Consider the following 19497-nt stretch of genomic DNA (forward strand, 5'->3'; position numbering starts at 1 on the left):
ACCTAAGGGATGCAGCAAAAGCAGTTCTAAGAGGGAAGTTTATAGCTATACAAGCCTACCTAAAGAAACAAGAAAAATCTCAAATAAACAATCTAACCTTACACCTAAAGGAACTAGACAAAGAAGAACAAACAAAACCCAAAGTTAGCAGAAGGAAAGAAATCATAAAGATCAGAGCAGAAATAAATGAAATAGAAACAAAGAAAACAATAGCAATGATCAATGACACTAAAATCTGGTTCTCTGAGAAGATAAAATTGATAAACCATTAGCAAGATTCATCACGAAAAAGAGGGAGAAGACTCAAATCAATGAAAAAGGAGAAGTTACAACAGGCACCACAGAAATACAAAGCATCCTAGGAGACTACAACAAGCAACTCTATGCCAATAAAATGGACAACCTGCAAGAAATGGACAAATTCTTAGAAAGGTATAAACTTCCAAGACTGAACCAGGAAGAAACAGAAAATATGGACAGAGTAGGAGCAAGATGGCGGAAGAGTAAGGCGTGGAGATCACCTTCCTTCCCACAGATACAGTAGAAATACATCTACACGTGGAACTGCTCCTACAGAACACCCACTGAACGCTGGCAGAAGACGTCAGACCTCCCAAAAGCTGTGTGGATGAAAGGCTCTTGGTGCTCCAGCCAGGCATCAGGGCTGTGCCTCTGAGGTGGGAGAGCCAACTTCAGGACACTGGTCCACAAGAGACCTCCAGGCTCCACGTAATACCAAACGGTGAAAATCTCTCAGAGATCTCCATCTCAACATCAAGACCCAGCTTCACTCAACGACCAGCAAGCTACAGTGCTGGACACCCTATGCCAAACAACTAGCAAGACAGGAACACAGCCCCATCCATTAGCAGAGAGGCTGCCTAAAATCATAATAAGGCCACAGACACCCCAGAACACACCACCAGACGTGGACGTGCCCACCAGAAAGACAAGATCCAACCTCATCCACCAGAACACAGGCACTAGTCCCCTCCACCAGGAAGCCTACACAACCCACTGAACCAACCTTAGCCACTGGGGACAGATACCAAAAACAACGGGAACTACGAACCTGCAGCCTGTGAAAAAGAGACCCCAAACACAGTAAGATAAGCAAAATGAGAAGACAAAAAAACACACAGCAGATGAAGGAGCAGGGTCAAAACACACCAGACCTAACAAATGAAGAGGAAATAGGCAGTCTACCTGAAAAAGAATTCAGAATAATGATAGTAAAGATGATCCAAAATCTTGGAAATAGAATAGACAAAATGCAAGAAACATTTAACAAGGACGTAGAAGAACTAAAGAGGAACCAAGCAACGATGGAAAACACAATAAATGAAATTAAAAATACTCTAGACGGGATCAATAGCAGAATAACTGAGGCAGAAGAACGGATAAGTGACCTGGAAGATAAAATAGTGGAAATAACTACTGCAGAGCAGAATGAAGAAAAAAGAATGAAAAGAACTGAGGACAGTCTCAGAGACCTCTGGGACAACATTAAATGCACCAATATTCGAATTATAGGGGTCCCAGAAGAAGAGAAAAAGAAAGGGACTGAGAAAATATTTGAAGAGATTATAGTTGAAAACTTCCCTAATATGGGAAAGGAAATAGTTAATCAAGTCCTGGAAGCACAGAGAGTCCCATACAGGATAAATCCAAGGAGAAACACGCCAAGACACATATTAATCAAACTATCAAAAATTAAATATAAAGAAAACATATTAAAAGCAGCAAGGGAAAAACAACAAATAACACACAAGGGAATCCCCATAAGGATAACAGCTGATCTTTCAGCAGAAACTCTGCAAGCCAGAAGGGAGTGGCAGGATATACTTAAAGTGATGAAGGAGAAAAACCTACAACCAAGGTTACTCGACCCAGCAAGGATCTCATTCAGATTTGATGGAGAAATTAAAACCTTAACAGACAAGCAAAAGCTGAGAGAGTTCAGCACTACCAAACCAGCTTTACAACAAATGCTAAAGGAACTTCTCTAGGCAAGAAACAAAAGAGAAGGAAAACACCTACAATAACAAACCCAAAACATTTAAGAAAATGGGAATAGGAACATACATATCAATAATTACCTTAAATGTAAATGGATTAAATGCTCCCACCAAAAGACATAGACTGGCTGAATGGATACAAAAACAAGACCCATATATATGCTGTCTACAAGAGACCCACTTCAGACCTAGGGACACATACAGACTGAAAGTGAGGGGATGGAAAGAGATATTCCATGCAAATGGAAATCAAAAGAAAGCTGGAGTAGCAATTCTCATATCAGACAAAATAGACTTTAAAATAAAGACTATTACAAGAGACAAAGAAGGACACTATATAATGATCAAGGGATCGATCCAAGAGGAAGGTATAACAATTGTAAATATTTATGCACCCAACATAGGAGCACCTCAATACATAAGGCAAATACTAACAGCCATAAAAGGGGAAATCGACAGTAACACAATCATAGTAGGGAACTTTAACACCCCACTTTCACTAATGGACAGATCATCCAAAATGAAAATAAATAAGGAAACACAAGCTTTAAATGATACATTAAACAAGATGGACTTAATTGATATTTATAGGACATTCCACCCAAAAACAACAGAATACACTTTTTTCTCAAGTGCTCATGGAACATTCTCCAGGATAGATCATATCTTAGATCACAAATCAAGCCTTGGTAAATTTAAGAAAATTGAAATCGTATCAAGTATCTTTTCCGACCACAATGCTATGAGACTAGATATCAATTACAGGAAAAGATCTGTAAAAAATACAAACACATGGAGGCTACACAATACACTACTTAATAACGAAGTGATCACTGAAGAAATCAAAGGGGAAATCAAAAAATACCTAGAAACAAATGACAATAGAGACACGACGACCCAAAACCTATGGGATGCAGCAAAAGCAGTTCTAAGAGGGAAGTTTATAGCAATACAAGCCTACATCAAGAAACAGGAACCATCTCGAATAAACAACTTAACCTTGCACCTAAAGCAGTTAGAGAAAGAAGAGCAAAAAAACCCCAAAGCTAGCAGAAGGAAAGAAATCATAAAGATCAGAGCAGAAATAAATGAAAAAGAAATGAAGGAAACAATAGCAAAAATCAATGAAACTAAAAGCTGGTTCTTCGAGAAGATAAACAAAATTGATAAACCATTAGCCAGACTCATCAAGAGAAAAAGGGAGAAGACTCAAATCAATAGAATTAGAAATGAAAAAGAAGTAACCACTGACACTGCAGAAATACAAACGATCATGAGAGATTACTACAAGCAACTCTATGCCAATAAAATGGACAACTTGGAAGAAATGGACAGATTCTTAGAAATGCACAAGCTACCGAGACTGAACCAGCAAGAAATAGAAAATATGAACAGACCAATCACAAGCACTGAAATTGAAACTGTGATTAAAAATCTTCCAACAAACAAAAGCCCAGGACCAGATGGCTTCACTGGAGAATTCTATCAAACATTTAGAGAAGAGCTAACACCTATCCTTCTCAAACTCTTCCAAAATATTGCAGAGGAAGGAACACTCCCCAACTCATTCTACGAGGCCACCATCACCCGGATACCAAAACCAGACAAAGATGTCACAAAGAAAGAAAACTACAGGCCAATATCACTGATGAACACAGATGCAAAAATCCTCAACAAAGTACTAGCAAACAGAATCCAACAGCACATTAAAAGGATTATACATCATGATCAAGTGGGGTTTATTCCAGGAATGCAAGGATTCTTCAATATACGCAAATCAATCAACGTGATACACCATATTAACAAATTGAAGAAGAAAAACCATATGATCATCTCAATAGATGCAGAGAAAGCTTTCGACAAAACCCAACACCCATTTATGATAAAAGCCCTGCAGAAAGTAGGCATAGAGGGAACTTTCCTCAACAAAATAAAGGCCATATATGACAAACCCACAGCCAACATTGTCCTCAATGGTGAAAAACTGAAACCATTTCCACTAAGATCAGGAACAAGACAAGGCTGCCCACTCTCACCACTATTATTCAACATAGTTTTGGAAGTGTTAGCCACAGCAATCAGAGAAGAAAAAGAAATAAAAGGAATCCAAATCGGAAAAGAAGAAGTAAAGCTGTCACTGTTTGCAGATGACATGATACTATACATAGAGAATCCTAAAGATGCTACCAGAAAACTACTAGAGCTAATCAATGAATTTGGTAAAGAAACAGGATACAAAATTAATGCACAGAAATCTCTTGCATTCCTATTCACTAATGATGAAAAATCTGAAAGAGAAATTAAGGAAACACTCCCATTTACCACTGCAACAAAAAGAATAAAATATCTAGGAATAAACCTACCTAAGGAGACAAAAGACCTGTATGCAGAAAATTATAGGACACTGATGAAAGAAATTAAAGATAATACAAATAGATGGAGAGATATACCATGTTCTTGGATTGGAAGAATCAACATTGTGAAAATGACTCTACTACCCAAAGCAATCTACTGATTCAATGCAATCCCTATCAAACTACCAATGGCATTTTTCACAGAACTAAAACAAAAAATTTCACAATTTGTATGGAGACACAAAAGACCCCGAATAGCTAAAGCAATCTTGAGAACGAAAAATGGAGCTGGAGGAATCAGGCTCCCTGACTTCAGACTATATTACAAAGCTACAGTAATCAATACAGTTTGGTACTGGCACAAAAACAGAAATATAGATCAATGGAACAGGATAGAAAGCCCAGATATAAACCCATGCACATATGGTCACCTTATCTTTGATAAAGGAGGCAAGCATATACAGTGGAGAAAAGACAGTCTCTTCAATAAGTGGTGCTGGGAAAATTGGACAGGTACATGTAAAAGTATGAAATTAGAACACTCCCTGACACCATACACAAAAATAAACTCAAAATGGATTAAAGACCTAAGTGTAAAGCCAGACATTATCAAACTCTTAGAGGAAAACATAGGCAGAACACTCTATGACATAAATCACAGCAAGATCCTTTTTGACCCAGCTCCTAGAGAAATGGAAATAAAAACACAAATAAACAAATGGGACCTAATGAAACTTAAAAGCTTTTGCACAGCAAAGGAAACCATAAACAAGATGAAAAGACAACCCTCAGAATGGGAGAAAATATTTGCAAACGAAGCAACTGACAAAGGATTAATCCATAATATACAAGCAGCTCACACAGCTCAATATCAAAAAAACAAACAACCCAATCCAAAAATGGGCAGAAGACCTAAATAGACATTTCTCCAAAGAAGATATACAGATTGCCAACAAACACATGAAAGGATGCTCGACATCACTAATCATTAGAGAAATATGCAAATCAAAACTACAATGAGGTATCACCTCACACCAGTCAGAATGGCCATCATTAAAAAATCTACAAACAATAAATGCTGGAGAGGGTGTGGAGAAAAGGGAACCCTCTTGCACTGTTGGTGGGAATGTAAATTGATACAGCCACTATGGAGAACAGCATGGAGGTTCCTTAAAAAACTAAAAATAGAACTACCATACCACCCAGCAATCCCACTACTGGGCATATACCCTGAGAAAACCGTAATTCAAAAAGAGTCATGTGGGCTTCCCTGGTGGCGCAGTGGTTGAGAGTCTGCCTGCCAATGCAGGGGACACGGGTTCGAGCCCTGGTCTGGGAAGATCCCACATGCCACGGAGCAGCTGGGCCCGTGAGCCGCAATTGCTGAGCCTGCGCGTCTGGAGCCTGTGCTTCGCAACAAGAGAGGCCGCGATAGTGAGAGGCCCCGCGCACCGCGATGAAGAGTGGCCCCCGCTTGCCACAACTAGAGAAAGCCCTCGCACAGAAATGAAGACCTAACACAGCCATAAATAAATAAATAAATTAATTAATTAATTAAAAAAAAAAAGAGTCATGTACCAAAATGTTCATTGCAGCTCTATTTACAATAGCCAGGACATGGAAGCAACCAAAGTGTCCATCATCGGATGAATGGATAAAGAAGATGTGGCACATATATACAATGGAATATTACTCAGCCATAAAAAGAAATGAAATGGAGGTATTTGTAATGAGGTGGATGGAGTTAGAGTCTGTCATACAGAGTGAAGTAAGTCAGAAAGAGAATAACAAATACAGTATGCTAACACATATATATGGAATCTAAGGAGAAAAAGAAAAAAAAAAAAGGTCATGAAGAACCTAGTGGCAAGATGGGAATAAAGACACAGACCTACTAAAGAATGGACTTGAGGATATGGGGAGGGGGAGGGGTGAGATGTGACAGGGTGAGAGAGTGTCATGGACATATATACACTACCAAATGTAAAATAGATAGCTAGTGGGAAGCAGCCGCATAGCACAGGGAGATCAGCTCGGTGCTTTGTGACCACCTAGAGGGGTGGGATAGGGAGGGTGGGAGGGAGGGAGATGCAAGAGGGGAGAGATATGGGAACATATGTATATGTGTAACTGATTCACTTTGTTATAAAGCAGAAACTAACACACCATTGTAAAGCAATTATACTTCAATAAAGATGTTTAAAAAATAAATAAATAAATAAATAAATAAATACAATTAAAAAAAAAAGAAAATATGGACAAATCACAAGTAATGAAATTGAAACTGTGATTAAAAATCTTCCAACAGGGGCTTCCCTGGTGGCGCAGTGGTTGAGAGTCTGCCTGCCGATGCAGGGGACACGGGTTCGAGCCCTGGTCTGGGAAGATCCCACATGCCGCGGAGTGGCTGGGCCCGTAAGCCACAAGTGCTGAGCCTGCGCGTCTGAAGCCTGTGCTCCGCAACAGGGGAGGCCACGATAGTGAGAGGCCCGCGCACCGCAATGAGGAGTGGCCCCCGCTTGCCACAACTGGAGAAAGCCCTCACACAGAAACGAGGACCCAACACAGCCAAAAATAAATAAATAAATAATTAATTAATTAAAAAAAAATATTCCAACAAACCAAAGTCCAGGACCAGATGGCTTCACAGGTGAATTCTATCAAACATTCAGAGAAGAGCTAACACATCCTTCTCAAACTCTTCCAAAAAACTGCAGAGGGAGGAACACTACCAAACTCATTCTATGAGGCCACATCACCCTGATACCAAAACCAGACAAAGATACTCCAAAAAAGAAAATTACAGACCAATATCACTGATGAATATAGATGCAAAAATCCTCAACAAAATACTAGCAAACAGAATCCAACAACACATTAAAAAGATCATACACCATGATCAAGTGGGATTTAGCCCAAAGATGCAAGGATTCTTCAATATATGCAAATCAATCAATGTGATACACCACATTAACAAATTGAAGAAGAAAAACCATATGATCATCTCAATAGATGCAGGAAAAGCTTTTGACAAAATTCAACACCCATTTATGATAAAAACTCTCCAGAAAGTGGGCATAGAGGGAACCTGCCTCAACATAATAAAGGCCGTATATGACAAACCCACAGCAAACATCATTCTCAATGGTGAAAAACTGAAAGCATTTCCTCTAAGATCAGGAACAAGACAAGGATGTCCACTCTCACCACTATTATTCAACATAGTTTTGGAAGTCCTAGCCATGGTAATCAGAGAAGAAAAAGAAATAAAAGGAATACAAATTGGAAAAGAAGAAGTACAACTTTCACTGTTTGCAGATGACATGATACTATACATAGAGAATCCTAAAGATGCTACCAGAAAACTACTAGAGCTAATCAATGAATTTGGTAAAGTTGCAGGATACAAAATTAATGCACAGAAATCTCCTGCATTCCTATACACTAATGATGAAAAATCTGAAACAGAAATTAAGGAAACACTCCCATTTACCATTGCAACAAAAAGAATAAAATACCTAGGAACAAACCTACCTAGGGAGACAAAAGACCTGTATGCAGAAAACTATAAGACACTGATGAAAATAATTAAAGATGATACCAACAGATGGAGAGATATATACCATGTTCTTGGATTGGAAGAATCAATACTGTGAAAATGACTATACTACCCAAAGCAACCTATAGATTCAATGCAATCCCTATGAAATTACCAATGGCATTTTTTACAGAAATAGAACAAAAAATCTTAAAATTTGTATCGAGACACAAAAACCCCAAATAGCCAAAGCAGTCTTGAGGGAAAAAAATGGAGAGGGAGGAATCAGACTCCCTAACTTCAGACTATATACTACAAAGCTACAGTAATCAAGACAATATGGTACTGGCACAAAAACAGAAATACAGATCAATGGAACAAGACACAAAGCCCAGAGATAAACCCACACATCTATGGTCAACTAATCTATAACAAAGGAGGCAAGGATATACAATGGAGAAAAGACAGCCTCTTCAATAAGTGGTGCTGGGAAAACTGGACAGCTACATGTAAAAGAATGAAATTAGAACACTCCCTAACACCATACACAAAAATAAACTCAAAGTGGATTAGAGACCTAAATGTAAGACCGGACACTATAAAACTCTTAGAGGAAAACATAGGAAGAACACTCTTTGACATAAATCACAGCGAGATCTTTTTTGATCCACCTCCTAGAGTAATGGAAATAAAAACAAAAGTAAACAAATAGGACCTAATGAAACTTAAAAGCTTTTGCACAGCAAAGGAAACCATAAACAAGATGAAAAGACAACCCTCAGAATGGGAGAAAATATTTACAAACGAATCAACGGATAAAGGATTAATCTCCAAAATATATAAACTGCTCATGCAGCTCAATATTAAAGAGACAAACAACCCAATCCAAAAATGGGCAGAAGACCTAAATAGACATTTCTCCAAAGACGACATACGGATGGCCAAGAAGCACATGAAAAGCTGCTCAACATCACTAATTATTAGAGAAATGCAAATCAAAACTACAATGAGGTATCACCTCACACCAGTTAGAATGGGCATCATTAGAAAATCTACAAACAACAAATGCTGGAGAGGGTGTGGAGAAAAGGGAAACCGCTCACACTTTTGGTGGGAATGTAAATTGATACAGTCACTATGGTGAACAGTATGGAGGTTCCTTAAAATACTAAAAATTGAATTACCATATGATCCAGCAATCCCACTCTTGGGCACATAGCCAGAGAAAACCATAATTCAAAAAGACACATGCACCCCAATGTTCACTGCAGCACTATTTACAACTGCCAGGTCATGGAAGCAACTAAATGCCCATCGACAGATGAATGGATAAAGAAGATGTGGTACATATATACAATGGAGTATTACTCAGCCATAAAGAAGAACCAAATTGGGTCATTTGTAGAGACGCGGATGGATCTAGAGACTGTCATACAGAGTGAAATAAGTCAGAAAGAGAAAAATATCGTATATTAACGCATATATGTGGAACCTAGAAAAATGGTACAGGTGAACCGGTTTGCAGGGCAGAAATTGAGACACAGATGTAGAGAACGTACGTATGGACACCAAGGGGGGAAAGCGGTGGGGGGGTGGGGGTGGGGGTGTGATGAACTGGGCGATTGGGATTGACATGTACACACTGATGTGTATAAAACTGATGACTAATAAGGATCTGCTGTATAAAAAAATAAATAAAATTAAATTAAATAAAAAAAGATATGGCCCCAAAGTAGTTTTTCAGCTTCATTTTACTGAATTTCCATCCCAAACCACGTAAATAGCCTATAGCCACAAACTATTACTTATTACATTATTAGACATTGATCTTTTATGCTCTCAGATATATAATTCCCTTTCCATTCCTACTTTTCTTCAAGGCCCATATAAAACTGCACTCCCTTAGGGGTCATTCCACCTAAACATCCCTTGACTTTACTTCACTTGTCTGATGACAGCTCTTTGTACCTTAGTATTCACTACACCAGTGAGTCTCAATAAGAGGTGATTTTACTCCCCAGGGGACTTTTGGCAATGTCTGGAGACATTTTTAATTGTCACAACTGGGGAGAGGGAGTGCTTCTGGCATCTAATGGGTAAAGGCCAGGGATGCTTCAAAATACCTTATAATACACAGCACAAATCCGCACAACAATGAATTATCCTACCTAAAATGTCAGTACTGCCATGTTTGAGAAACTTTGCTTTGCATTATTTTATGATGTATTTATTTGCAAGTCCATATCCCTGCTAAACTGAAAAAACAGGAGAGATTAAATCGTACTCATTTCTGTATCCCAGCACAGTATCTAGGAAATAGCAGTCAAAAATGTATAACAAATAGATGTGTCATCACTGAACCTATTTTGATAAGCACAGTGCCTAGAATGCAGCACTCAAAAGATACATGATAAGTACATGTGTTATTACTGAATCTTATTTTGATACTAAAGCTATGTAGCATACTGGTTAAACTGGTAGTCTTTAAATTCAAATTCCATCAATCACTATTATTTTGATTTGGTGTTTTCATAGTACATACCAACAGGTCATAAATTATAACCTATGTATCTCAAAGTGTTAAACTGAAATTGATTTCTGTATTAAGCTTAAACCAAATATGAGTAAACCAAATAGCTTAATGACTATGCTTCAAAAGGATTTAACAAAGAACACTTTTTCAAAAAAAAAAAAATGTTTTAATCTCATATCACAATGCCACCTGAATGAGATAAAGTAGAATAATAGATACTAAAATTTGGGATACCATTTCACCTAATATTAATCCAATATAATTCATGTGAAAAAAACAGAATGGTGGTGTATCTTAATATATTAATTGTCAAAAACAATTAGACAGTTTTTGTATTATTTAATAAACATTTCGTACCTCAAAAGCAGAACCATTATATTGTTAATGACTGGATTTACCACCTCAAAGATAATCATAAAACACATTTTCGATGTTTGCTTACTGTATCTATTTCACCATTCCTCCCCTAATATATTTCATGCCATCTCCAGGAAGGTTGAAAGAAAATGTGTATTTACAAGGCTCTTAAATTAACCAGATGCCTTGTTAAACTTAGTTGTTTAGAGTAGACAGACTGTAAATGTTAGGAGACTAAGTCTCCAACTTAAATTTTTGAGAGAATGATATATTATTAATACATCTACATTTCAAATCTGATAAATAAAAATGAAAGTTCTTTATTTGATTCCTATCTAAGGTTCTCAAAACATTTAACTTCCGACATAGGTTCATTCTTGTTGACTGACAAAAACAATTGCAAAAAAATCACATTTGGTCTTCCTTAAAGACACAAAATCTAATTCACTTCTGATACTGAAACTACTAAATGCAAAAAGAAAACAAAAACCAAAATTTAAAAAGCCCACCACCCTTATCATTTATTTGATTATTAAATAATAAACACCTATTTCATATGTATTCAACCAGAGAAAGAAAAAAATTCATTTGGTAACAATGCATTATTTAGGATTTTGGTATAACATCATTTACTACAGGAATAAACTCTCTTGTGAAACTTATTCTTCTAATTTATCAAATTATCTAATACATATTACAAAAACAAAATTCGTGTATCAATATTTTTGTTTTCCCCTAAAACCATGCTATTCTTGAGTAGTGGACCTCTCCAACCAATTTACCATACATTTGTATGCATATGCATAATCAGTTGAATCAAAATGTCACATAAACAAAGAAATATCCAAATTGTATACTTTCTGTTGCTAGCATTCAAGATTCTCTACTACAGAACATTTCTTTCCTAAATAGAAAATTTTCACATCTTTTCCTTAAAATCTTTTTACTCTTGATTTAAGTTTTATGGCATTATTTCATAGAACTGAACTTTCACACATAATACACAAAAATATTTTGTATCTAAAGATAAAAGGATCTTTTCATTACGGTATTTTCAAATTACTTGTGCTTTTCTGGGTAATGGAAAAATTATCATCACTAACAAGCACATATGTCAAAGTAAAGGATCTGAAAGTGAGCACATCATACTGTGCCCCCAGGACTCAGAACCCTTGAATTGTAAGAAACAAAACCAAGTGAAATACTGTACTCCTATAATGTGATGTTCCCTATAAAAAACATCACAATCATCACCTACCATTTACACAGCATGAGCTTACTTAAACGCAGTATATTAAATACTGTAACACATACTATACAGAGTGCAACAGTGAAGAGTAAAGTTTCCTTAGCAAGTACCATTATAGGTTAATAAGTAATTTTAGTCTTTACAATCAAAGATATGGATGCTTTTGGCAGAGACAAGCTTTTCCAATTTTGAGTGACACTAAATTCCCCAGTGTAAAAAAGGAAAAACCTTGACCTTGTTTAGTAATGCTGTTCATCAACTTTTTCTAAAACCTTTCTCAGCTTCAGTGGAAATAAACTGGAAAAAATCAATCCAAAATACAAACTAGAGACTCGTAACTACCACCATAAGTGAACTAAAAACATCAACCAATGGGGCTTCCCTGGTGGCGCAGTGGTTGAGAATCTGCCTGCCAATACAGGGGACACGGGTTCGAGCTCTGGTCTGGGAAGATCCCACATGCTGCGGAGCAACTAAGCCCGTGTGCCACAACTACTGAGCCTGTGCGTCTGGAGCCTGTGCTCCGCAACAAGAGAGGCCGCGATAGTGAGAGGCCAGCGCACCTTGATGAAGAGTGGCCCCTGCTTGCCACAACTAGAGAAAGCCCTCGCACAGAAACAAAGACCCAACACAGCCAAAAATTAATTAATTAATTTAATAATAATAATAATAATAATAATAATAATAATAATAATACTCCCTCACTAAAAAAAAAAAAAAAGCCTGCATGGGTCCTGATAAGTTGAGAGAGACCATCTGAGACTCATTCCCTCACTCTGTTCTTAAAAAAAAAAAAAAAAAAAAATCAACCAAAATATAAGGATATCATTAGATGTAATGCACTGAAGCACACTGAAATTTTTAAAATATACTTAATATACTTATTTAATACATTTAAAAAGCCACATAATAAACCTTATTAAAATATATATTGCAATTAATAGTTTAAAATTAAATCTACATATGACTCAAATAAAAATAAAAGATATTTTCTTATTATGTTCCAAATAAACTTTTCTTTTTTTAAAATAAATTCTGCAATTCATGAGAAATTGCCCTCACATACATAAGACGTGGCATTAGAGCATGTGATAACATGCTCCCCAATATAAAAACCTCAGAAGTTATCATCATACCCAAAACTGCTGGTATCCTGCCCAGGACCTATCAGTACCCCACAAGCTTTGAGACCTAGGAAAGGTAAATATGTGCAACATAACTAACAAATAGACTAGAGAGTAGAATCAGGAGAGACTGAAAGGACAATTGTTGAAAGAAAAAGAAAAAACAAGCATATTCATACTTCAGAAATATGCGGTTAGAAGTAAAAAGCATGAGTTCAAAAAGAAACTTCAAAAAAATTTATCTGTGTACCCAGAACACATAAAAATAAAGCCCAAAAAAGTTTCCCATTACAATGCTCACCCTTACTTACACAACACACTCTAGTATTCCCCATTATTTTTTATTTAAAAAAATTGGTGTTGTGACCCAGTAAATTGAATTGACAAGTCACTAATGGGTCACAACCTAAAGTTTGAAAAGCACTGGCTTAGAGGAACTGACAACCACAGGAAGATCCTTGCTTTCCTCTGAATATCTAGTTTGAGAAAACTATTTAGGAAGTGGAAAAAGTGAGAAGACAGAATTCCTCCAGGGCAGGGACCAAACCCTATTGGCACATAATCATCACAACGTTTGCTGAATTAATATATTGTGGAATATAAAGCACTTTCAAGATGAGACATATCTACAAAACATACCTAAAAAAAAGGCTTAGGAGAACATGAGTACTTTGTATTCCCTCAAAGCCAGGGATGGTGAAAAGAGTTCCAGGAAGTAGAAGTATGATACCAAACGACTTAAATAAACAAACGAAGTACCAAAGGGGAAGGAAATTTTGTTCTTTAGGACAGGTTTTACATCCAGCAAAGGAAAAAGAAAATCTCTTATAGAACTACATAGTAGTCCATTGCGGGTACAAAAAAGTTTGTAAGCTACCCTTGGTTAGAAATTCGAACCATTTCTTTAAAAAATATACGTTGAGCTCCAAATGTATAAATCCAACTTCAAATCTAAATTATGGAATGTAATTCATTCTTAAATATTAGACTCATTATCTTCATTTGTAAACATTTATTAAGTGGCTAATATGTGACAGCCAACAACTTACTGGGTGCTTACTATGTATCAAGCAATACGTTAAGTACTTAACAAGGATTATCCCATTTAAACCTAGCAACCTTATAAAGTAGGCATTATTTTCATTTTATAGACAGGGAAAGTGAGGCTTAAAAATGTTACATAAAGAAGTTACACAGCTAATAAATGGTAAAATTAAGATATATTAAGTGACAGTTGTATTACTGGTGGCTGCAGATCCGAATATTTTGTTCCATTCCAGTATTTGTTGATGTTTTTCTCAGAAACTAAACTTTGCATGTCTTTCTAAATGAAGTAATTCCTCTACTTCTGAATCTGCACAACACTATCATATTGAATAATTTTATCAAAAAGAAAAATCAGCCCCTTCTCAGCTTTAAAGATAAGTTAGAGGCCAATTAAATGTAGTTATGCTTATATAACAAGGTCACTGCTACTGGCATTTTTAACAGGCTATATATTAATTATGCAAAGTACCTAGTAACCTGTACTTTTATTAACTTTATTGACATGCCATGTAAATTTTTTATATTGTGAAAAACCTTTCCACCTTTCATGGGCCGCTTAATTTTGTCACTAGGTAGGAAAATGCAGCCTTAAACTGTATTTCAGAACAAAAGTCTGCTTCTAGCACAAACAGAAGAGACTGATATAGAAATAATTGTTACCAAATGTTGAAAGAACATCCCAATTGACAGTAATTGTTTCTAGCCCCTCCACACAACATTTAAATTCATGTGCATTTTTTAAGAAGGTATGAAACACTTCAATGATATTAAATATCAATTTTTATCATTAAAATTAAAATATTTTAATCCAATATAATGGAATGAATAGAGGTTTGTATCTTTTACACTTACATTTTTAGAATCTGAAATCTTGAAGAATATAAAAAAATAATCCAGCCATGAACAAGTACAGAAACCTAAAGGCAGACGAACATACGCTGGCACTCTGTTTAATGGCACAATCTCAATTTTATGCAAGACTTAACTACAGAATTGACACTTTTTAGAAGAGATGCATTCATATATGATCCTGAACTGAACAGCAGCCCTTAACTTATACATACAAAAAAGCTCCTAATTTCTAAAAGGTTAAATCAGTATGAGTACAATTATTACAACAGACTACTGATAACCAAAAAGATACAGAGGAGAAATAAAATGATTTTAATATACAGAGCGGTCAAATGAAAAACACAGAATTTATTTCCAGGTAATTCGAATAACAGATTAATCTCAAATCTAATCTCAATGCCAACAGTTGGCCCCCTAGATATAATCTCAATGCCAACAGTTGGCCCCCTAGATAACTTCTGGATTTACTAAGTATTCATATCTACTAAGTACCAGCAAATTCTTAAAATAAATTACACTTTTTATGGTTAGTTAAAGAGTATTCAGTCCTAGTATTCTGTGGGTAATCAGTTTCTTTCTTACTAGTGGGATGGCATCATAGCATGGGACCAAATATCATGTATATACCTTGATATAAAGAAAACTTGTTTTATATTAACATGGTCAGTTAACTGCCACATCTACAGTTCTCCCAAAATATATATTACAGAAAATACAATAATTATTTTCTATTCAGTTCACTCATACTTTTGGTCCTGTATATTGCTGTATTTCTTTAAAACCTCTCAGTTTAAATCTGTTTGAGAAACTATCCTTTAATTTGGAAGGAAATTTAGTTACTGTCAAGATAATCCTAGACTATACAAAGCCTTTAAACCCAATTGATTCTTAGAAATTCTTCCATCTATAAAACATGAGAATTATAACCAAATTAACAAATCAGATATCAGAATGCCAAAAATTAAGTCACTAAGAGGGAATTCAGAGAATCAGTTGTGAAAGAACAGGAAGTGATGTACACTGCCATTTTGTAGATAACTATTTAGAAACCCAAGAGGTACCATATAATCTGGAATCAATTAACTCAGACTAACAGCTCTTAGTTTCTCTTTCTGACAGTGGCATCAGAACTCACCTGCAAAAACCTGCAGACAGTTTTTCCTTAATAATGAATTTATCTAATTGGTCATGAACATAGTTTTACCACCTTTAACAGAATTCCTACCAGCTATTGAAAAGGGTTTCTTCATAGTTGTTCTAAAGAGTACCTCTTAGTTCTAGCATGCTGATATATAGCAAGTAGTTTACCTATATCCAGTGTACATCCTTAATTTTTGTAGCCCTTATTGATAAATCCCCGCTGCCTGCACCTTTCCAAGACAAAAACAGTCACTTTTTACTGAGCAGTATGCTTGGGTTTATACATGCTAGTATATATGAATTAATTATCAACAAGCCATAACACAGGAATTAGACTTTACCTCACAATTTGCCAAAGAGGGGAAAACCACACACCACAACATGCAGCTTTGTGCCATGAAATAAAGATTCAAATGAGAAGTGCTGTTTAAGTTAAAATGAATTCAGATAAAAATCAAAAGAGAATAAAGAAAATAAGGAGAATTCCATTTGCTGAGGAAAAATAATAAAAACTGATTTAACATACCATTAATGTGTCTCCCTCTATCAAAATCACGAAATAACATGACAGAAACTAAATTAATGTTTAACACTACTACTACTAACATCTTTAAATACCTGTCTTAAAAACAGATTTCAAAATGCAACAAACACACCAAAAAAGCTCTGATGGACAATGTAATATGCAGATGGCATTTGGAAGTATTTAAAAACAAGTCACCCACTAAGTAAAGCTTAAACACCAAATACAACTTGCTAGTAAAATGTCGAGACATGATCTCTGTAGTCATCTTCATCACTGTGTATAAAAGTTATTTAATTATATGAATATTCATGTACGGAACATTTTGAAATCACTTCATCAGTAACTCTAAATACTTAAAAGAAAAAAGTATCAACTGTAGATTTCAAGACTACTCTTTGGTCACAAGAACTTGGCAACACACTTCCAGAATGTTAATTTTTTTTTAATTTATTTCTACTCTACTAAACAAAACCAACAAGTACTACTGTAAACCAGATAAGATAATTTGTTTTAAATAAATATGACATGAAGCAAAAGAAGTGGAAAAACGACTTACTCACTACAGAATATAGATCCTATCACAATATCATTAGGCAAATTAACCTTTAGTCATTTCTATTACATTAAGAAACAAGGCATTTGCAACAGAAAGATTTGTAACCTAATCATTTTCGGAAAATTCCGATTTCAATGTATACAAAATAGTATTAACCCTAAAAATTCACAGCTCAGGGAGAAGGAATGTCCATCAGACAGCCTGTCTGTATACAATAATCTTTAATAATTCTTCAAGAACTACAAAAGTCATAGGAAGAAAAAAAAAGAGGGAAATGAGGGAGTACAAAATTATTTTATTTTAATCCTAATGAAAACCCAATATGCTCACACACAAAAAAGTCAACCCACTGTTTTTAAAAGAGACTGTTCTAACATGGCAGGGTCTCTCTTGAGAGGTCGTATCCCACCAACAGTAACAGACATACTTCCCAGGGACAGATCTCAGGGGAAGAGTATTAAACCAGTACAGTTATCGATTTAAAACCAAAGGAAAAGGGGTAACCTTTCTAAGGAAAGCGCCATTACTTCCCTCTCTTGCTCCCCCTCCCTTCAGTGTCTACACAGGCCTGTGTATGAAGAAACTGCCTTGGACTTCTGCAGCACTGCAGTAGACTAAAGGATGGGGAAGGGTAGGGGGAGAGAAACGCTTCCATCTCCCCTAGAGAAGAGGGGTATAGATTTCCCGAGCGGGGAGGGAGGGTGGGAATCCACCCAGTAGACCACCCATAGCAGTCTCCCTTCCCAAGAATTCACAGACACTACAAAGGAGGAGAGGGAGGAGCAGAGGAATCAGAAGGGAAAGGGACCTCGCGCCTTTAAATCGAGGTGCACATCAACCCAGTCTCCCTAGGAGGGCCACACCTTCCTCGAGACATCCTCTTCTACCACCCCTTCCGGTAACCCTCAGGAAAGAGGAATGTAATTGCTCTTGCCCCTCAAAACGGGAGGGCGCCCAGCTCACCAGCTTCTTCACCCCACCCACAGAATCACAGACCCTCCTTGTCTCCCTCCCCCACCCCACCCCACCCCCACATCCCTTCTTCCGCGCAGCGGCCAAAGTGGGCCGAATTTCCCCGCCCCCTCCATGTCTCCCTTTCCCAAGGCAGAGGTGCCCTTACCCTTTCGCCGACAGGTCTGGGGCGGAGTAGGCAGCTGCAGCCCCCTGCAGCGCTTGAGTAGCCGCTACACTGGAGGGCGAGGAGTGAGGAGGAGGAGGGGGCCAGGCGACAGACCGCCGCCCCCCCCCCGGAGCCCCAGCAAGCCGCCCAGCCCAAGCTCTGCGACAAGGGGCGGCGGGTTGGGGGGGGGGGGCGAAGGGACGACCGGGGTCGAGGAGGCGCCCTCAGAGCTTGGACTCAGCTAAGATGGCGCGGGGAAGTGCCGGGAGCCGCCGCCGCCGCCTCGGGGAACCGGCCCGGGCCTCGGCCGCCTCCCGTCCTCACACAGCCGAGGCCCTCTCGGTCCCCCGCCGCCGCCCCTCGGCGGGCGGGCCCACGCACAGCCCTCAGCCACCACCACCCCTGGGAAGGGGGCGCTCACAAAGGGAAGAGAGGCCCCGGGCCGGCCGGCCGGCGGGGCGGGGTCCCCAGGGGCTGGAGGCCTCAGAGGTTCGCGGGTGCCTCGCGCTCTCGGCCCGCGAAGGGCGCAGGCAAGCAGGACCCCTCCTCTCTCCTTAGGCAGGCGGCGGCACCGACTCACTCTCTTTGCCACCCTCCCTCTCTCTCTCCGAGCCCTGAAGCCACAGAGCCCGGCCGCTGCCCAGATTCCCCCCCCTTCCCAGACACCACTCCCCTCCTCCCGACAGTCATCCCCGTCTCCAATCTCGCGAGATTTCCCGCCTGACAGGCTCGACCCTGCGCGAGACAAGACTGCGTACGCGTGCACGCCCTCACGGGAGCGCGCGAGCGCTTACACTGGGCGGAGTCTCCAGAGTGGCCCAGAGTTCCATTCTTTCTGTCCCGCCCGGGCTCGCTCACCTGGCGGAGCCCTTCTGCTACTTGGGCGTCAGGTGCATTCATTTCACCCTGAAATCTAAGAAAGAAGAGCTTATCTGCTCTCCTCCTGCTTTGCTTTTCCCACTCCCAAAATATCCGTACCCCCCCCATAACCCTGCGAATGAGAAGCTTACCCTGACATGTTGAATAGCCCCCTTCTTACACACCTTACTTCAACCCCTCCGTGGAACTCAGAGGTAAGCTGGT

The 19497-nt window shown here is 38.2% G+C and overlaps 1 protein-coding gene across 2 annotated transcripts in view; it reads right to left on the reverse strand.

The window, feature by feature from the left end:
* The window catches only part of TAOK1 (TAO kinase 1), a 158404-nt gene extending 139312 nt beyond the window's left edge, over positions 1–19092 (reverse strand). For both annotated transcript variants that reach the window (XM_007183855.2, XM_007183856.2), the window contains exon 1: positions 18415–19092. The gene's annotated coding sequence lies outside the window, so the exon portion shown is untranslated. The remainder of the gene's footprint in view (positions 1–18414) is intronic.
* Positions 19093–19497: the final 405 nt, after the last annotated feature.

This window comes from Balaenoptera acutorostrata, chromosome 20 (genome assembly GCF_949987535.1).
Source record: "Balaenoptera acutorostrata chromosome 20, mBalAcu1.1, whole genome shotgun sequence".
Classification (NCBI taxonomy): Eukaryota; Metazoa; Chordata; class Mammalia; order Artiodactyla; family Balaenopteridae; genus Balaenoptera; species Balaenoptera acutorostrata.